This window comes from Haemaphysalis longicornis, unplaced genomic scaffold (assembly GCF_048455015.1).
Source record: "Haemaphysalis longicornis isolate Haplotype H1 unplaced genomic scaffold, Haemaphysalis longicornis Haplotype H1 scaffold_1, whole genome shotgun sequence".
Taxonomy (NCBI): Eukaryota; Metazoa; Arthropoda; class Arachnida; order Ixodida; family Ixodidae; genus Haemaphysalis; species Haemaphysalis longicornis.
Window position 1 is genome coordinate 116,654,672 of NW_027526203.1, and position 22,020 is coordinate 116,676,691.

Consider the following 22,020-nt stretch of genomic DNA (forward strand, 5'->3'; position numbering starts at 1 on the left):
TGCCCCAGGAGTAGGCGTAGCTGCCCTGTGTCCACGTGTTGTAGCCCCTGGTGATCCCGTGCGAGTAGGGCAGGAACAGGTGCACGGCCACGTGCGCGCAGATGCACAGGGCAGTGAGACTCCACCGGCGCAGGCGGAACTCGGAAGACAGACAGCCTTTTCGCTGTTCATGGCCCTGGGCACCAAGGTTTCGCAAACATTACTCGCTTGAGTGGGGACCGAAAGTTATGAACGCGTCACTCTTGGCCTGTATCCCACGCAACGAAGGGCCATATAGTCACAAATATGTGTAGGTTGCGGAGTTTTTAGTTTTATTTTTATTTCAGCCTTGAAAACTTGGCCGGCGTTTCAATGTGTGTATACCACCAAGCAGTATTTGCATTTTTTAACCCTCTGTTGATTTTTTTTATCGACTTGAGGCCAAAATTGTCGCATAATTTTGCGCATCGTGCGATGATTTCAGTCTTGTTCAATTTCAGCGATATACGGCTGCAATATATGCGAGGAACCAAGAAAAACTGGTGTTATACTGTTGTGACTTCTGCAGTAACCACAATACAAGAGTTGTGAGGACAAATGATGCAAGGACTAGGCTTGAAGTCAGGCAACAAAGCGAGGTAGGCTAAATAGTTTTTAAATAAACAGAAACAATTCCGAAACCGTCCTCGCTCTCAAAAAGAAGGTCTATGAAATCACCCGACTCATATCGCGTATTTCAAACCGCCATCACGGCATGAAGGAACACAACCTCGTAAGATTAGTTTTTGTTCTAAGCAGGATAACGTATGCCACTCCGTTCTTAGACATTAAAAAGAACGAAGAAGGGACGAAAGCGAGCTTACAAGCAAGCTATCGGGATACCACTTACCGCATCGACCGAACGCTTCTAAGCACTTGGGCTACACAATACGCTAAGCGAACTCATCGAAGCTCAACGCTTAGCGCAACGAGAACGCCTAACCTACCGCACGACTGGAAGGCACATCCTCGACTCTCTTGGAGTCATCTATCCGAGTACAGCCCCAACCAAAGTCCCACTAGCTCCAGGCATAAGAGAAGGCATACACATTCCCATACCTCGGCAAAGTTCGCGCGGCTCACTCAAACTCACTCACAAATTTATTTTCGAATCGCCACTTACTCAAGCTCAGACTCATTGCTGAGGAGCACATTTGCGCTCACTCAAACTCAAACTCACAGTGAGCGTAAAACTCAGAACTCAGTTCGACTCAAAACTCAAAATGTACTCAGAACATAAAATGTACTCAAACTCAAAATGTACTCAGAACTCAAACTGTACTCAAACTCAAAATGTACTCAAACTCAAAATGTACTCAAACTCAAAATGTACTCAGTACTCAAAATGTACAAAAACTCAAAATGTACTCAGTACTCAAAATGTACTCAAACTCAAAATGCACTCAAAACTCAAATTGTACTCAGTACTCAAAATGTACTCAAACTCAAAATGTACTCAAACTCAAAATGCACTCAAAACTCAAATTGTACTCAGTACTCAAAATGTACTCAAACTCAAAATGTACTCCAAATTCAAAATGTACTCAAACTCAAAACGTACTCAGTACTCAAAATGTACTCAAACTCGAAATGTACTCAAAACTCAAAATGTACTCAAAATCAAAATGTACTCAGTACTCAAAATGTACTCAAACTCAAAATTTATTCAAAATGTACTCAAACTCAAAATGTACTCAAATTCAAAGTGTACTCAAACTCAAAATCTACTCAAAACTCAAAATGGACTCACAACTCACTCGGTCTCAGGCGTACTCAAACTCAGGCGGGCTCAAACTCACTCAAGCTCGAACTCACCATGCCACACGAGCCTCGCGCTGAAACTCAAACTCACGCGTGAGTTTGAGTCCAAATGAGTCTGAGTGAGTGGACTCATGAGTGAGTCCGCTGACCTCTGCACATTCCACCTATTCCAAAAAACATGCCTCCCGTGCGCAATCTAGAGCGAATATGCGCGCGGGCCAAAGCCCTACACAAACAGTACAAAAAATCAGAGAACGTGGCATACGTGGACGCAGCCGATTACGAAGGCCGCGACGCCATGGCATTCGTGGTAGTCGATCGGCAGGAAAATTCCATTGCTTCCGGCTCGATTCGCACGAACGAACCGGAAGTGGGGAAAGAGGCGGCCATAGCACTGGCAATGACGGCCTCCGCAAAAATAAAATATGTAATCAGTGATTCCAAATCTACCATTATAAATTTTTCGAGAGGGCAAATTTCCCCAGAAGCGTCTGCAATCCTTAAATCTGGCTTCCATGGCGATGCGCGGACCGACAAAATCTACCTGATGTGGGCACCTGCGCACTGTGGCCTGGCCGGGGACGAGTACTCGCACGATGCTCCTCGAGGATTCACCGACCGAGCTGACATCGACCATAACACCACATTCGCACATTCGATAGGCTCGCGTCCTACAGGGACATAAAAAATCACTACCGTCTGGAACGGGCCCGTTTCCCCCCGCTAACCCGTCGCTCAATAAGAGGCAATCCGTCGTATGGCGATACTTCAGACGAATTCGTATCCTTACCCGGTTACGTATAGCTGCTGAGCACGAGGTCGCGGGTTCGGTTCCCGGCCGCGGCGGCCGCTTTTCTGATGGAGGCGAAAAGCAAAAACGCCCGTGTGTACGAGATTTCGGCGCACGTTAAAGATTCCCAGGTGGTCAAAATTAATCCGGAGCCCTCCACTACGGCGCGCCTCATCGCCTGCGTTGCGTCGGCGCGTTAAAACCCTACAATCAATCAAATCGGTTACGTATAGCTAATGCTACCCAGGGCAACATTCAGACAAATGCCACACATGCAAAAGGCAGACCTAGCACATATGCTATGGGCTTGCCCGCAGGCGGCTACACCTGCGCGCCGAATCAGTCAGGTGGACCAATGGGAGACGGTGTTTCTCAGCTCCGACCCAGCGGATCAAGTCTGGGCCACCCAGCTGGCCGAGGACGCTGCTAGAGCACAAGGGCTCTTGGCCGACGCCTAGGATCACCAGCCTTTGCCAATAAAGTTATTTCTCTCTCTCTCCCCCTCTCTCTCTCTCTCTCTCTCTCTCTCTCTCTCTCTCTCTCTCTCTCTCTCTCTCTCTCTCTCTCTCTCTCTCTCTCTCTCTCTCTCTCCAGCGTTCGCCGTAGTCGTGGCAACAGAACGAGAAAGATACGTGTCTCGTTCCGAGCAAGAACGAGAAAGACACTTCATAGCGTACGCCCCTCGTTCGTTCGTCTTCGTGTCGTCATGCGCGTGCGCTCGGTACCGTAGAAGAGCCCTCGCGCGTGGCAGCGTCTTAAAGACACCCTGCTTGGGAGAGGTCACCACGGTTGCCGCATTCCCTATAAGCCATTATAGATAATTGGAGACATGGCCACGAGTGTGCCACTCCTACCCGAGACGACTTGCAGATCACGCCACCGCTGCCTCGAGTCGGTGACAAAGAGCTGTCTACAGTGATAAAGATGACTTTCCATCCACCACTCGCCGCGAAGAAAACGACGACCTCTTCGATGCATATGACGACGATTACTATCACCGCAACTATGCAACTAAACAATGATACTGAAACACAACTATGTGTCCGGCAATGCCCATCTACAACAACTTCACCATTAAAGTCTTCCCTGAATTTTTTTTAATGTTTCTTTTTAAGTTATCATGGGTGTATTTCTTCAATAATACATCTAAAATTGTATGATCAGGAGCTATGTAATCATACTAACTTTTTATTCATTTCTCTTCTGTGTTCGCTTGTATTTGTCCCACCACTTCCCTCTGTAATGCCGTTTGCACTAAAGGTATAGCAAATCAATAAGTAAATCTATACCTGTAAAGTCCAGCGCCCGACTGACTGACACTTACTGATTCATCAACACCCGGCCAAAACTGCTGCACCTAGACACTTCAAATGTCGGTAGTACATTAGTGTCATGGAGTAGGAGCTCACTAAGGCGGAGTTTTGGAAAATTGTAATGACCGACGAAAAGTGGGAAATTGTGTTTTCGTAATAGCGTGATTATCTCGCTCACCCGAAGTCATATCGAAGTGCTTTTTGGTGGTGTGTGTAGCCCTTAAGAATGCCTAAAAAGTAGTTTCGCGGTTTCGCCCTAATCAACACTATTGGGCCAATTCTGCATTTCGGAGCAAAATGGCCGTTCTTAAAGCTTCTTCGATAAATGTTTTACTGATTGTATTATCCAATTGTTTCTTTCTAGTAAATGTTACTCCTACAAATACACAAAACCAATTTCAAGGATTTCGCCCTGCATGCCGGTAAAAGGGCGAAAAGAATTTTTCTAAATGACATGCCTGAAGAGCCGAAATAGCCTAACAGGGGACGTTAACGTCTAGCGAAACTGCAGGTTCGGACGGCTTCGAAGTTCCTGAGCACATTGTGACTATGCCCTAGGAGCTCAATACTGCCGAAATTTCTAAAATTACACCAGAGAGAGAGTGAAAGCGGTGAAATAATTCTTCGCATAATTAAATTTTTATCGCAGACTAGTTTAGATTCGTTTTTGCTTCCAAATGCCACACAGTTGTCTAAAAACAAATTTCATGATTTTGTCCTAACACGCGTATAAAGAGGCCAGCGGGATCTTTTAATGTAACAGCGCAACAAACGACGAGGGACACAGAAGAAATTCACAAGACGGGCGCTGACTCGCAACTAGTATTTTGTTGGAAAGGAACACAAATTTATAGCTGACACGTACAATCTGATGTGGGGAAACAAACAAAATTTCAAAACCTCTGATAAAACCGCGTAAAGGCCTGATAACCGCTCACAGAGTTAGGCGGCATCTAAAAAAGCTTTTTTTCTCCTCGCACAGCCTCAGAGAAGGCTGGCTTACACATCCGGCGCGCCTTTCGTTGATATGATAAGCTTCAACAACTCCTCGTGTCAGCTGGTCCTTACGTGTGAACAAAATGTCGCATTCATCAAAACACGGCTTGCAGCCACGTGCTCGGCAGTGCGCTGATAATTGGGGAGAGGTGTCCTTTGTTAGACTATTCAAATGTTCCCGCAGGCGCGTGTTGACCCATCTACCCGATTGCACCATATACACTTTTCCGCAATCGAGGGGCAACCGGTACACGTCACCCGTTCGACAGGGCCCAAACTTGTCATCGTGATCGATGCTGCAGCCCCTCTTTGATTTTTTCGGTTTGTTACCTATCTTTCTCTGTATGGCCGGGCAAACACGGCTAAGCATGACTGGAGCTGGGAATGCGACATTTACCCCGTATCTTCCTGCTGCATTTTTTAAAGCATGTGATAAGCGGTGCACGTATGGGATGACTGCTATTTTCTTCTTCTTGTTATCTTGTTTTTGCTCATGGTCCGGTTTTCGTTTGAGAAGTTTCATTAGCCTTTCGCAGATTTTCGCAACGGCATTCTCGTGGTACCGGTGCCACGTGGCAAAATAGGCTTTACATACAGAGGTCAGGGGTATGCATTGGGTCGAGCGCGGCACCGATTTTGAGCGAAATCTTTCTAAGTTTGGTTGGTAAGATAATTGAAAGTTGTCTGGCTAGACTTCAGAAAAAGATATTTAGATATGAGGACGATTTCTTGATTTTCACGGACGCGGCAGATTACAGCAAGAGAGTCACTGAAATGGTTCGGGGCTGAACTTCACGGTTCAAGTTACCAAGGAGCATAGCCTACAATACCTTGACGTCAACTTAAAGTTTAAGGAGGATCATGGATGTTTTGGGTATAGTCCCCTATCATCGAAGCCCCTCCTAGACCAGAGGTTCGTCCATTCCAAAAATGTTAAGAACGGCATAATAATGAACACGCTCCGATCAGCTTTAACAAAGTCGTGTGTGCATGAGATTGAGGTCAGTTTTGAAGCCCAGGTTAATAGGCTTAAAGCAGCCGGGTACCACGAGAATGCCGTTGCGAAAATCTGCGAAAGGCTAATGAAACTTCTCAAACGAAAACCGGACCATGAGCAAAAACAAGGTAACAAGAAGAAGAAAATAGCAGTCATCCCATACGTGCACCGCTTATCACATGCTTTAAAAAATGCAGCAGGAAGATACGGGGTAAATGTCGCATTCCCAGCTCCAGTCATGCTTAGCCGTGTTTGCCCGGCCATACAGAGAAAGATAGGTAACAAACCGAAAAAATCAAAGAGGGGCTGCAGCATCGATCACGATGACAAGTTTGGGCCCTGTCGAACGGGTGAAGTGTACCGGTTGCCCCTCGATTGCGGAAAAGTGTATATGGTGCAATCGGGTAGATGGGTCAACACGCGCCTGCGGGAACATTTGAATAGTCTAACAAAGGACACCTCTCCCCAATTATCAGCGCACTGCCGAGCACGTGGCTGCAAGCCGTGTTTTGATGAATGCGACATTTTGTTCACACGTAAGGACCAGCTGACACGAGGAGTTGTTGAAGCTTATCATATCAACGAAAGGCGCGCCGGATGTGTAAGCCAGCCTTCTCTGAGGCTGTGCGAGGAGAAAAAAAGCTTTTTTAGATGCCGCCTAACTCTGTGAGCGGTTATCAGGCCTTTACGCGGTTTTATCAGAGGTTTTGAAATTTTGTTTGTTTCCCCACATCAGATTGTACGTGTCGGCTATAAATTTGTGTTCCTTTCCAACAAAATACTAGTTGCGAGTCAGCGCCCGTTTTGTGAATTTCTTCTGTGTCCCTCGTCGTTTGTTGCGCTGCTATTACAACATTATGAATACGTACCACCTCGCCCAACTTTCCATTTTGTTGGGATCCTTTAACTTACACCAATGCGGGTGTGTAATTCATTTAAAACTTCCCGCGTTCGCATAGCGCTCGCCATCTGTTGGGACTTTCTGCAATCACACGCCTCCCGTAGGAGCCCATGTTATTTATCATAAAACTGTGACTGCTGAGTACGCTGCATACCTACTGAGATAACACTTTCGGGGGGTAAGTTGTCGTTTGAGCACGTCATCCTGGCACAATTTATTTCGGGAGTGTTCCAATAAAAGATGAATTCAAGCTTTTTATCATTACCACACACCTCCGGTAGGAGCCCATGTATTCACAGCAGGCGGGAGCTCCTAATTGTGCACTTCGTGGGGGTCAAGCCCCTCGAATCGGGGCGAGGAGGCGCTAGCGACGTCCGCCTCCTTGGTGGGGCGAGGGCGATCCTCGCGCGCTTCCCTCCTCTCCCTACGGGGCGAGGGGGGATGCGCGCAGGAGACTCCCCTGAGAGACCGCCCTTGGGACGCGCAGCGATCGCACGGTACGTAAATGCCCTTCGGCCACTTTTGGCCGTTTCTTGCATTGGCCGTTGTTTCCCACTTCCGTGGGTCACGGCACCCACCGTGCCGATTAGCGCATGCCTCGATTTGCGTCAGTGCGTTTATCTAGAATGTCCGGCGAGTCTCCGCGGGCATATTCCACTCATTGGTGGGTTGCCCCTGCGTCCGCGATGTGACGGCTTGCGCCGTCTGAGGTCAGCGGACGAGCGCCGATGCCGCCCGGTCGAGTCCAGTGGCTTGAAATGTGTAGCGGCCACAGAGAGCCCCCTTCCCCTACGTCAGCGAGCGTTGCGGCCGGCCAACGCCGGCGGACGCTAACTGCTGCCCGACTACGGGCTGGGCACACGCTGACGGGTGTATGCCCCAGAAGCTAGGTGCGTAGTGCAGTGTAGTGTTTGTATCGTGGTTGTCCGCGTAATAAACCCCTGTACTATGAAATGTATCGCTTCCATGTGAAGTGACTGACAACGTACACTCGCGGCGAGAGTCGTGGCTCGCTCTCGAACCCGTTGTGGGCAAAGTCTCTCGGCAGGGCAGTTCGGTGCTGCGCGAGAGCAGTGAGAATAACGACGGCGCGTTATTCTATTATTCTATTGTGTTCCTTAATGCTAATGGCAAGGATTAAGGATAGGATAATGCCCACAACTTCATGGTGAGATACGTAATTATGACACGTAAAAAATAACTGAGAGCGTGTTACATCAATTGGTGTTATTATTATAGTGGCCCACTCGGGCATCGCCGAATACTGCTGCTAGTAGTATAGTAAATAGCATATCTTCAGTAAATGGTAATTAACAATTGTACAGTAAATAAATAAAAATATAAATAAATAAGTAATGCAAAGATCCATATAAATTCGAGCGGGCATGCCCGTAAAACGTTGTCACTTTCCTTGTCATTTCCAGCTTTTATTCATTTCACTGTGTGTTCGCTTGTATTTGCCCCACCACTCCCCTCGGTAATGCTGTATAGACTAAGGGTATAGCAAATCAATAAGTAAATAGTGTAGTAAATAGTGTATACACAGTAAGTGGTAATTATAAATTGTACAATAAATAAATAAACATATAAATAAATATATATATAATACAAAGATCTATATAAATTCGAGCGGGCATACACGTCGAACGTCGTCGCTTTCCGTGTCATTTCCAGCTTACCTTGAATCTACCTGGGTACCAACAGTTATTGAAGTCGGGGCGGCTTGGTGATAAGTCCGGCACAAGCTTCTGTATTCGCACTGGCAAACTGGATCCAAGTTTCTTGGGCCACGAATAATCGAAGAATATGGCCGCTAGCACAATCATCACGTATGCAAACATTCCTGAAACAGAAAGATTGCTTTGGTCGATTCCTCGCCTTTGATGGTAAATAAAATTTATATTATAAAGACAATCTCTTTATTGAAGTTGTGTCAATCACAGGAGAGTAAAGGGAAGAACATGAATTAAAAAACACTGGCGAAGGGTGCGGTAGAACTTGAAGATAGTTTATAGGCAAATCTTTTTTACAAAATGTATACACAATCTACAGAGACGGATAAATTCGTTAAACACTCGTTCGGCATAGCACATAGCGCGTATCAGGACGAGGATTGACCCAAACGGTGGGCCTTAAAAATTACTTGGCATAGCTGATGGCGCGTAGCGCCTGCGAGAAGCAGGAGTCCTACCCCAGACCAAGAGGGTCCTTGTTTTTGAAGGGTTTGGGCAGCGACCCTACTGGCGTCCCTGTTCGGATGATGTCAGGCGGATATCCGGGTGATGTCAAGGTAGTGACATCAGGTCCAAAAGCTTGAATTGGCTCGGCAGCAAACAAACGGCACAAACAAAACAATCCGACGCGAAACGGTGTGGCGCCACTTAAGGGGCTGCGCGCCGTGTCGGTGCTTCTGAAGATGAGTGCTTGTGAAGAGAAGAACACGATAAAGGAGCTGGCTCCAGTAACTGGAGCCTTGAGCTAATTGAGCTCCCGCGCGCATTTTGTCCTCGGTGGACACAACGGCGCTCGGCACCGACTTCAGAGCTCGGAAGGGAAAGAAAAAAAGCCAAATATCTACGGTATGCTTACACTATCCGTCCATCCATCCATCCATCCATCCATCCATCCACCCATCCATCCATCCATCCATCCATCCATCCATCCATCCATCCATCCATCCATACATCCATCCATCCATCCATCCATCCATCCATCCATCCACCCTATATAGCTACCAAGCAGACACCTGCATGCGAGTGACTTTGAATATAGATTTCGGCCAAAGAAATTAAGAAAATAACTGCAACTGGGCAGACTGGTCGCTGAAGCTTCGTTGCTGAAGTTGCAAGAATGCACACTGCAAGAACCGGAAAGGCGTGCCTGGTTCTTGGATCATCCTACTGAAACGCTATTGCCTAGCGAACTGTTGACAGTAGAGAAAAGGCAAACGTACCAATGGCGAATATTCTGGAATTCATGGCGTTGAAGAGGACACAGAAGAGCACACCGACGGGTCGCACAATAGTGGCCACCATAAGGAAGCCGACCGTCAGATCTAGAAGAAATCCGCCCCAGTGGACCACGTAGAAGTCAACCTGTTCCTCCGTCATCACTAGCCTGCAATTATCCACAAACAGGGTGAGTGGAACAACACAGGTATTCTTATTGTTTATGAACACATCAAAGCTGCAAATATTAATTAATTCACCTGGGGTTCCTTTACGTGTGCTAAAACCTAGCCCACGCGCACATTCTTTTATAGCGCCAGCATGAGCACATGGATATTCGAGAGAACCGAAGCCATGACTTCAAGTCTACAGCACTATAACTTGTTAGCCACTACATCACTGCGGCGTGTTCAGGTGACCGCACAACTCCCGCATCTGAAAAACATAAGGCCTGTCATGGCGCATAGCATATTCAGGGCAACGAGTGCCCAAGAGTCCGTCTTTGCAGAAAAAAGAGCAATACAACTGGCGCTCAAGATGAGCTTGAAGGTCTGCATCACAGCTAAGCTTGGCAGCGCATTTTAGGCAGAAGAAGAAATGTTCAATGATCATTATTATTTCGAAAGAATCCATGAGAACAAAGTGGGATGACTGGGGATAGATATAGTCACCGCCCTCCCCCATACACATGCTCCCCCCCTCCTCCTCAACCTACCCCTAGGTTAATTAGGCAATTACACGCCGTTGGGCCTCTTGGGGACAGGGAGCACAGTTCCGCTCCCCATTCGGCTAGACACGTCATCACTGCTCGTCATGACCAGAGCGATCATCAACGTTTAATGTTCTCCGAGAGAGAGAGAGAGAGAGAGAGAGAGAGAGAGAGAGAGAGAGGGGGGGGGGGGGGAGGGAATAGCTTCAACCAAAAGAGGAGCTGGCTACTCCAAACATTAGGGCAACGAAAAGGCGTAGCGACTGCCCCAATAAACCACAAGGTGACACAAATCACATTAGAAAAGAGAACCGTCGAAAGATGCCACGTGCGCTAAGTGAACTTTAAGCTATGTACAATTTATACGCCCACATAGAGCAACAATATGTCCATAGCTTGTACGCCCCTTCTATACACAAACTACATAAAATTTTCATAATGAAATGCATACACAAATATTTCCCTGTTTACAATACAACGCATAACTCCGATGTGTGTTGCCACTCTCGTCCAGGGTAACGTACGTGCATTTACTAGTGTTCGCATATCGACACTACTTGATAGAAATATCTTATGGCACGGATTGCTTTGTTCTGATCTCGTAGATCGTCCCATGGACCCAATAGCTTTCCCAAATACAGGGGTGTCCCACATAACAGGCTTATCTTATCACTCGATTTTCTTCGCTCGTTAGCATGGAGTGGGCCTTCGAGAAGTACGAGAAGCGCGTCTTTAGATTGATGTCCAGAAGTGCCGCAGGTGTCGTCAGCGAATAGAATACAGTACAGAAGTTTCTTCGCGTAGGCGCCCCCAAGACGGAGGCAATTTAATAGTGTGTTGACGGAACGACCGAGATGATACGTGCATGGATATGGAAGGGAGGGGTTCACTTGGTACAATAAAGATGAGCGGAATTTATCTGTCACCCGAGTTTTCAGAGTGATTTGTGTTCTCAGTTGTCTAAAAAAAAAAGGAAATTTCACGTCAGTTTTGTCTACCGTCTCCCGAATTCAGGCAGATTAACGCGACGGAGAAAAGGGGGAAAACGCGTCTTTCGGGCCTGCTGAGGCCTCTCACGTGACTAATTTTAAAGGGGCCCTGAAAGGCGTTTTGAGCACACTAAATGAACTAGCGCAACCGTTAGATTGGGTCGTCAACGTCATCTGTGCCAAGTATTACTCTTTTACGCGCAGCGGAAAGCTCACATTTTTGTTGCAAAGTTTGTCGCTTTTTTCTCACCCTTCCCTTCGTATTTTTGAACGCCGCCATCTTCACATGTCTACGTCATCGATTCCCAGATGTTCGTCATGAGCTAGACATCCTGCTATTGGGCGACTTTTTCACGCACATCCGGCAAAGAGATGAGTCGTCTGCTCAGCCTCGGCTCGCCGGCTGATCTGCCAGCGTAGTGCCGGAGCGCTTGGACATTTTACGACAAACGAAACAAGTGTAAACAAACGCTTAACCGTTTGTATTGAATGCAACACGGCCATAACACAACATGGATATTCTCTTACCTGAGTACGTTCCATAAAGAAAGCGTTGAACCCCGTGGCACTTCTTTTGTGCAATCGCAGAGAACGCCCTGAGCCGAATGCCCGGGTTTGACTCACACATTTTATTCAACTTCAAAACAATCCAGAGATGCGTTTCGAACGAACAAAACGTCACAACATGCGTTGCAAGTCTGAACCGCGATTGACAGACGATGGGTTGCCTCCTCCTGCCCCTCGTAAATTCGGCACTCACCTCGCGCGCGGTTTGCGGGGACGAACAGCAAGTCACTTGACTCTGGCGCACAAGGCTTCTAGCCACTGTTACGAATGGGCCAGCGCCGCAGTACTTCCCCGCATCACTCCTCGGCTGTGCGGCGAAGCCACTCGTGCGCCTTCGAAAACAGGCGCAATCATGTCGGGGACAAGTAGCGACAAGCCTCGTCAGACGCTTCGCTCTCTGCGCATTCGGCGGCTGCCTGCGGCGGCTGAACTTCGGCGGCTGCCTGCACGGCTCGTCTCCACGCTCTTCAAGGACACAGAGGCAGGCCCCGGTGATCGCAACGGAGTCCTCCTCTCTCCCCTCTCTCGGACTCAACGTGCCCGAGGCTATGAACAGCTTACGAACTCTGGAAAGAGTGTAGTGCGTGTTCCAGCGTGTTGGCGTTTGACCGTTACCGCTTTCGGGTATAAATAGAGCTCCCAAGCGTTGTAAACCATTCCTGTTAGAGCAGCGAATCGATGTTGTCGCTCTGCACGAGTCCTGTATTGTAACCTCGCCCGTCGGGGCATTGTTCTTTGGCTTCGGCTCACCTCTCGCTATGGAGTAAACAGTTACGTTAGCCTACGGCTTCTGGACTTCACGGCTGCAACAGCGGCTGGCCGCTCGCATCATACACGCTACCACTCGTATGTCGGAGGCCACGGAGCTCGGATCGGGTGCCCCCGCCCGGTCGCAACACCACGCACAGCGCGCATACCACATGCGAGGTTGAGCCGTACGTCGCTCGAGAAAGATAATCCAGACCATGGGAAGCTTGATTGATTGATTGAAGGGTTTAACGCGCCGACGCAACGCAGACGATGAGGCGTGTCGTAGTGGAGGGTCCGGATTAATTTTGACCACCTGGGGATCTTTAACGTGCGCCGAAATCTCGTACACACGGGCGTTTTTGCTCTTCGCCTCCATCAGAAAAGCGGCCGCCGTGGCCGGGAATCGAACCCGCGACCTCGTGCTCCGCAGCGCAACGCCTTAGCCACTGAGCCACCGCGGCGGGTGATCCCATGGGAAGCACTATCCACCCGCAGAAGCACAACGTCGCATTTCATCGCGAAACAAAGGCGTCCACAACACACACACCATCGCCTCCTGTAATGTCAAACGCATCTCGCACTTCCCATTGGGAGTGAGTGGTACGCCTGCTGTGCCCACATGTCGCGAGGTGGGGCCCCGAGCTGAACCGAGATCACGGCACCGTAACTGACTTCTAGAGTGGTTTGTGCCTTGTTGCCAAGGCGACCGATGTTTGAGATTGTTAAAGAAATGGCGCTCGCTCCAGCGCTAGAAAGCTCAGAGCCGCAGCGGAGCATGTTTTGTCAACGTTGCCGCTCTCCACCACGCGTCGCCCCAAGCTGAACTAGTCACATGATTGAAGCGTTTTGTGCACGGGTTCTGTGTCGGTTTAAAATGTCTTTTTCACATGCCGCCGGCAGGAATTACCACCACCGCAAAATAAGACCCGGCACCAGCGGGGCGACATCTGATACGGCGCTTTTTGGATAAACAGTGCACGGTGCATCACAGAGAACGAGCGCATGATCCTCCCCGTGCGGCTGCGAGTTCGCCTCCGATAAAAAGTCACGTGCCGCCGATAGCAACTGCATCAACGTACGCCGCGAAAGGGCAAGGCCAGGCTGCCGCACACATGCGGCCAGATTTTTCGTTCGCTTTTCCAGCCTTGAACGGAGTGTGGTATTCATGGTGTCAACAAAGCTTGCCCGTAGCAGACACCAGTATGAGCAGCGCATTAGCGGAAGTACGTCACCGCGGAGAAGCGCAGCATCATGGGAGGGAAGGCTCTCTCGCCGTCAACAGCGAAAAATAAGTTGAAAGGAGGAGGAAACGCGGCGCGACAATAATGCGCGGTTTTTGATTTACGATTTCTCAGCTAATACTCATCTCTTTAACAAAATTCTTGCGGGAGGAGATTGCTAGTACATTGCTTTATTTGGTTACATGTACAATTATGCATCGACAGAAGGTATTTCAGGACCCCTTTAAGCTCCGCCCCACGGCGTGGGTCACCCGCGGATTCACCTGGCCGGAAATGCGAGCATCTCTTTCCGCCCGGACGTAGCCGGATATTCAACGGCACCAGCAGGTTCGCAATCGTATTTTAGCGAAGACGGTCGTGTTCCGCGCGACAGCGCTCGTCGTCGCAGTCCTATGACCTGCTAGGAGGAAGCGGGGGCGGAATCGAGAGTCGCCTCGCTCCCTCCGCGCTGTCGTCTGCTAATTTTTTCGCGCGTGTGGATGCCTCGCTCGGCTGGACCAATCGGTGACGTTGTGAAGCGTCACATATCCGTCAGCCTCAGACGCCCTCCTCGCCCGCTTTACCGCCGTTATCTTTCACGAGGAATGGGTTCGCGACCTGAGTTCTCATTCTGCTCCTCATTATGTGAGGATGGATGTGGCGAGTGGGAGTCGTTCTTCACGTTAGTGAGAAGCCGGTCATGATGATAACGATGACGATGACAGCGAGAATGCCGTGACGTACATGCAAACGGCCAGTTTTTTTTTTTTTTTTTTGAGCCAGGCATACGTCCTATTTTACGTCAAAAAGAAAGCAATGTTCTTAAAGTACAGTACTCAAATTTTTTATCCTAGGAAGTCTTCCAACACCGGTCCACCCTCGACCAAACAATATTTTGCCACCTGTCCCGCATGACCTAGTAAAAATAAACATAAACGTACAGCTTTGGCTCTTGTTAAGCCAGTAAGGTAGGGTGCACGAGAAATAAATTGTGAATAATCGAGCATTTTGCGCGAGCAATGAAAGTTGATATTCTTTTTTTGCAAGAGTGCAATTTTCGCACCCCGCATGATGTTAAATTATTCAAACAGCGTTTTTCAGTTCACGCCTTTTTTTCGCTAAACGACTCGATGGCCTCAGGCGTTGGTGTTGTCTTTTTGAGTGCTTACCTTCGCGACAAAGCACATGTAACTTTTGGCTTTGACGGCCGGGTAATTGCCATTGATTTTTACCTGTTCTCACGCCGGGTGAGGGCAGTTAATTTGTATGCGCCTGCACCGCGCCATCTTTCCGCCAGTTTCTTTCGTTCGCTAGACATGTTTTTGTTGGATGCCTACCCAACTTTTCTAGTGGGCGATTTTAACTGTGTTGTTGACCCCGAGCGAGACGTTAGAGGGCCAGGCCGAGGAAGGCCGTATGGAGGTGCGAGCGCGTTGCGCGACCTGATGGATCAGTTTCGCCTCTGCGATGCGTGGGTTCATCTACACGGAGACGTGTTTGTTGCAACATGGTCTGGGGGTCGATCGGCCAGTCGTTTAGACAAATTTCTTTTTCCGCCCGAGTTAAGTGGCTTGGTAGAGAGTTGCGAAGTGTTGTCCTTCCCCGAGGAGGTGCCCAGAATTTCAGATCACGTGCCAGTTTCGGTGAAACTAAAATCCCATACAGGTGATCCTAACCCCAATTTGTGGCGAATGGATCAATGCTTGCTTACTGATGCCGTTAGCGTGGCAGGAATTAGGGCTTCTCTAGTGGAGGAAAGGGACACGCATCAAGGGGAAGCCGACTGGGACTGCTTGAAAGCTGGATGGCGTACACTTCTTACCCAAGCAGGGCGTGAGCGCAAGGTTCGCATCACGCGTGATCTAAACGAAACCCTCAGGAGGTTACGAATAGTTAAGAGCGCGGATACTGTAACGTTTGCTATGCGAGACTACATGGATCTGCTAAAAGCGCGATACGAGCGCCTTTTGCGGCAATCGTCACGCGCAGCAAGCAAAGCATTCGTTTTGGGGCGCCCAGTTTCAGATCCGTCTGTCTTAAGGCACGTTAAAGCAGGCTCAATAGATCAGGCATCGCGTGTTCAAGTACCATACGTACAATCACCGAATGGTGAACGGAGTACGAATAATGAGCATATCTGCAGGACGTTTGCCCAGTACTTCCAAGAATTTTTCAGTTCAGAGAAGGCTTACCTTGATGAGAACAGCTTCAAAAATCACGTACGGAACTTTTGCGGGGCACTGCCCAGCGTCCCTAGCCACTGGCACGAGCGTCTCTGTGCCCCTGTCACGGCGGAGGAGCTATGGAAAGTACTGAAAGATATGCGTGACTCCTCCGCTCCTGGTCCTGACGGAATCCCGGCGGGGTTTTACAAAGTGTTTTTCCCGGTCCTCAAAGAGCAGATGCTAGGAATGGTGAACGCATTCTTGGCCGAAGGAAGGAAACCCGACTCGTTTCGCGCGGGGAGGGTAGTTCTAATAGCTAAGCCCGGCGGTGATCCTTCAGAACCGCATGCCTACCGGCCGATAACTCTGCTGAATGCGGACTACAAGTTGGTAGCGTCTGTGCTGGTTAAACGCATCGGCATGGCGCTCCCGGAAATAGTTAGCTTAGCGCAGACGTGCAGCGTCTCCGGCCGCACTATATTCTCGGCGCTGACACTAACTAGAGACCTTTTCACCTTCGCCACGCGGACGGGCATCTCCGGCTGTTTTGTCTCGGTCGATCAGGCGAAAGCCTTCGATCGGGTCGAGCACCAGTACTTGCTCGCCGTCCTGGAAAACTTCGGCTTTCCTCGGGACTGCGTGGCAAGGTTGGGGGCACTGTACACGGACGTGACATCGCAGCTTTTTGTGAACGGGCAGCTCACTGAACCCTTCCCCGTGATTCGTGGAATAAGACAGGGTTGCCCGCTGTCGCCCCTCCTCTTCGCCCTATGCCTTGATCCGCTTTTGCGTCGAATAATTGACTCCCCTGCGATACGCGGCTTCCCGTTGCCTGGCCAGGGCCAGGTCAAGGTCTCGGCGTACGCGGACGACGTTTCCCTGTTCTTAAGAGACGAAGACAGTTACGCAGCGTTTTTACGGCTTTTCACAGAGTACAGCGAGCTGTCTGGTGCCCAGCTGAACAGGGGGAAAAGCAAGGCGCTTCGCTTTGGCGCGTTCGCGTCGGACCTGCCTGGCGGCATTGAATGGGTTGCCCGAGTGAAAGTGTTGGGGGTTGTCTTTCGCGCGTCGGGCGAAGTGGCGAATGAGACATGGAGGCAGTTGAAAGGAAAGGCGGAGGCGCGGCTAGCAGTAGCTGCATCCTTCGACCTTTGTTTGCAGGAGCGCAGCTATGTGATAAAAGCCTGTGTGTCGGCAGCCTACTACTACGTAGCGAGGGTGGCGCGGCCACCACGGCATGTACTCAGGAAACTGGGAACTATGCTCGGCTCCTTTTTCTGGGGTGGGAAAACTGAAAAAGTGGCCCGCACTTGCTTGCGACTTCCAAGCAGCATGGGCGGTTTCAGTATCCCCTGTTTAGAAACAATGAGTAGTCTCCTCCCAATAAGGAACTTGCTCAACCTAGCTAGTGATGAGGAATACCCGGGGCGAAAGCTCTGTGAGTTCTTCCTTGGCACTGACCGAGCATTGTTTTTCGATGGTGTGCGGGTAGGACCCTCAGCCGAGCAGCCACCCCCGTTTTATAAGCACGTCATAAAGTCGTTCAGAAATTTGAGAACGCAACTCCCTGACATTGACGTCTTCAACACACCGCCGAGTAAAATTTGCGAAACCCTCGCAGTGACGCAGCTCACTCAGGACCAGCTCCGAAAGAGTAGGGCGGTAAGGTGGAAGCAGCTGACGGCCTCATTTTTACCGGCCGACGTCAGAGATTTCAGCTGGCAACGCGGCTGGGGGGTCCTGCCCACGGCAGACCGCATCGCAAAATGGGGTGTGGCACCCTGCAACAGGTGCCCACAGTGCGGGCAGCGTGAAACCCTGCAGCACGCGATTTTTGATTGCAAGGTTGCAAAGACCTACTGGAAATTGTTAGCTCGGATGTTTGCACACAAACTCGACGCACGCACAAAGTCGCGCGACGCATTTGTTCTGTTTTTATTGTGCGTTGGTGCCCAGATCATCTGGAAAAGGCGCGGCTTTGCGGCTCTCAGAGCGCGGCCGCAAAAGTACATGTTTCCAATGCTTCGGAAAATGCGCTCGCGTCTATTCGATCACCTGGAGGCTGAGCTCGCCGCGCTGGGGGAAGAGCAGTTCCTTCAGCGGTGGTCCACTCGGTTTATCCGTGTGGTAAACAAACAAATAGAAGTGTCTATCCTACCCTATTGACTGTTGTATTGATCTTGGCGTATTGTCGTGAACTTTCGAGGATGTGATCTACAGTGATATTTCAGAGTAATTGTGCTTCTAATAGTGTGTGTACTAGTGAACTATGGAGAACTGTGGAGTGAACTGTGTGTGTAGTGAGTGGTGTAGTAAGTGAAGTGATACATGCAGTGTGTATGGTTTAGGCGACCCGTGTAGTATTTAGCACAGCGGGTCTTTGTATCGGCGATTAATAAATTTTCTTGGAGAGTGAATAATCGAGGATTTCATTCTTCCTTTTGGTCATCTTTGACCATTGTCGGTGTGACATAACGGGAGAAGCATATCCGTGTGAGATAAGGCCTTGGGCATCAAGTTGCCACTCCCGCCCACCACGAGGGAGTGCTATATGAACCCGTCTACAACTCTACAACAAAGCTTCTGCACAAACAGAGCAGGATGTCCGTTGCGCCCTCGAAGACCGGCTTTTCCGGTGAGCCCATTGTCGGGTAGGAGCGATTGCATTTCGTCGCGCCGTCTTCCCACGACATCGGGCCGCCACGCTATGGACCGTAGACAATAAACGCCGTGCTAAGAGTAAGAGTGCATAACTATGTGAAAAAGCCGGCTCCACAACATGCGATTGATGCACACAGACCCTGGTTCAGTGTGCTGAACTAGACTAATTAAGATTTGGGGAGAAGGAATGCTAAAGGTTATAAATAATTGTGGTGCCTTTTGTTGTCGACAACAGTGTGTAGATACATTTCAACCTCCTAAACCTATAAAACACACTGCATTCAAATATATTAGAAAATGGAGTCCTTAAAGGTCACACAACTTGCGGAATCATGGTGAAGGGGACATACTTGAGGCATCGGGTGCCGCTCGGGTGTAGCGATTGCGGGCACATCGTGCAAGGCTACCACAGTGGGATTCAACAGCACCACCAACCAACCAAACATAGCATAGACACTGTTCAGATTTCATTGTGTAGTGAGCATAATTTGAATAGTTACAGTACATAGTATGACCTCTTCACGAATGAATAGAAAATAAAGGAAACTCACATTAACGCGCAAGACTTGAATGTAGCGAAGCTGTACGCAACCCTCACGACCATCACGAAGGTTTAGGTCCACGATTGCAGCCGATTTGTTTCTGCTTCGCTGCCGCAACGACCTTTACTCCATCAGTGTTGCTATAAGTGTGAGCTCCTTTCATTTTTTTGGACGTGGTAACCATTGGACATCACCTTGTAGGGGCGTACGCTATGACGTATCTTTCTCGTTCTGAGCAAGAGTTGGTGAACGCCGGATTTTTTTCGCCAATCTTGGCCAATCAACCTAAGTGGGTATGCTTGGCTTGACAAACGGGCGCTGGGGGCGCTGGGCGGTCGTCACGAGGCACGCACACACGAACGCTAGGCATTTTCTTGGTTTTGTTAACTGCCGTGCGGTCGCGCGAGGCCCGTGCTCACGTACGCGCGCTCGGCAATTTTTTTGGTATTTTTAACTGCAGACACCAAAAATTACAATTAGCAAAACAGCTTCGGCGCCGTTTAAAAAAGGAGGACATCTGCGTTACTGTGGCTTTATATCGAGGCGCATGAGCGTGCGGCTGCAGGTGTTTCTGGATGACTGACTCATTGAATAAATGTTTATTAAAACGAGCGAGGGACTGCTGTTACTAGCCCCGACGTGTAGAAGCTGTCCTTATTGCGGGAAACCTTCGCTTCTGGTGACAGTGCTAGCCTTCGTCACTAAGGTGAAATAGTAGTCGGGGTCCGTACAAGCGTGAGAACACTAACCTTTCAGCGTTTCGAAGTGTTTATTCTGTAAGCATGGTTACGAGCTGGCGCCTGGACGCTGGCGCCATCCATCCTTTGTCATTGAGCCCGCGGCGGTGGCCAGGCGCGGAAGACTCGAAAAGTAATCGGAAAATTTGTGTAATTTGACGTTGATACTGGGGGACACATTTTTGTTTGTTTCTGTTTATAATCTCTGCGCTCAATTGGTTTTCGAGAGCCCCGTGTTAATTGTTCGGAACCTTTTTTAGACCCCATTCCAGCTGCAGGCGGACACGTGCTTTTAGGTAACGCCGTCGTCGTTTCCGGTTGGCAGTGATGACGTGTTTCCGAGTACGCCTGATAAGCGCGGCTGATAAGCCCGGCTGAGGCTCACGGCAGCTGCGGCCACCTATTGCCTACGGAAAATTGCTCAATTAACTTAGTAAGGCACTGGCCTTAAAAAAAATCATATTACTATCTTGAAAATGTGCTTTTAATGAAACACACACAAAAAAGAAAATGAATATTGATGACAGCATTATACAGTCTTATACCCAGTCATGTTGGCAGTTTGGCTAGTATATTATTGTGAAGAATTTTATGGTTACTTTAACCACTCCGCGGTATTGCGCTGGCTGTATGAGATTGTCCAGCCTCATAAGCCGAGCCATGTCTCGCCTACCTGCCTGTAAAGCGTGCAGCACAGCAAAAATGGTCTTATGGCGGGGAAGCAAACATTAGTTTTAATACGAAGCTCTCACCACTCGCACTACAATTCTTTAAAGCGAAGCGTTCTATGCCTCCGTTGCACCGTTATTTGTAACACTAAAATGCACTGCAGGAAAGCCATCTTCACACAATGGGTTTCCAAACAGGTGATGCAAACGTAATGCTTTTTTTTTTTTCAAAATTTAGCACAGCGAACTAACGTGAGACGCACATTATTTCGTTTCACGTGCCCATGCCGCTACCTCACTTGCCAGACTGAAGTGAAAATCATTCGAGTGTGCGCGAGGCTAGATTTCCGAATTCACTTTGCACAAGGCGCGCAAAAATCGTTTCCATGCAACGAACCCGTAACATCGATTTTTCCATCAATACTGCCTAGTATATTTCACCAAACATATAAGGCCCGTTCACACTTGCCACGAAGCGACGCGATTTCGGAAGCTTTTGCCGCCCGGCGACAGTTTTGTCGTTTGGTCTCGGCCAATCTGTCGCCGCGAAAAAAATCGCGTTGCTTCGTCGCAAGTGTGCACGGGCCTATAAGCAAGAAAATACTCACGAGATGCTCCCGCACACCTTCCGCAATTCTTGTTTTCCTTGTATGTCGCTCACATTGCCCAAACGCCGCCTCTGGCGCTTCGTTTTGAATATCCAGCGATTAAACGGGTCTCGGTTGGACAGACCAGTGAGAAAGATATAACTCCGTCGAACAGACTACGACTGAACAAGCATGTCTACAACTGCAGTGTGCCAGGTAAACGATCCGGTGCAACGACTGGAGCTGGGTACGCACGGGGTCCTCTCGGCAGCGGCAAGAAAAGACCCCTTGGGCCCTTGCCCTTTTTTCTTTCCCTCTCATATGGGGCGAGAAGGCAGTGGATCTCCAAGCAACTTTCCGCAGCCGCTGTCTGCGGCTCAAACCTGTCTGAATGAACAAAATGCCGTGGGGGGATGCTACACAAAGAAATGTCGCACAATGCGACGGGACACTTATCCACCCGCCCTTGGGGACAGCGCCGCGGGGTTCGCCTTTTACATTCCAAAGTGAAGACAGCCTTACCTGCTCGTCTCGACGAACAGAATGAGGACGACTCGCGAGCAAGATTTAACATTATTTCATAAGGCATGACTTTGAACGAGACTGATCGATCGTGATGCACGAATCAAGGAACGCTTCATAACCAAACATGAAATACGAGTGGCTACACGTCCAGTTTTATAGTAGTCCGGGATGTGTAT

The 22,020-nt window shown here is 49.1% G+C and overlaps 1 pseudogene; it reads right to left on the reverse strand.

Annotated features, from left to right (window-relative positions):
* LOC144147480 (uncharacterized) overlaps window positions 1-22,020 on the reverse strand; it is a 66,219-nt pseudogene that overhangs the window by 4,224 nt on the left and 39,975 nt on the right.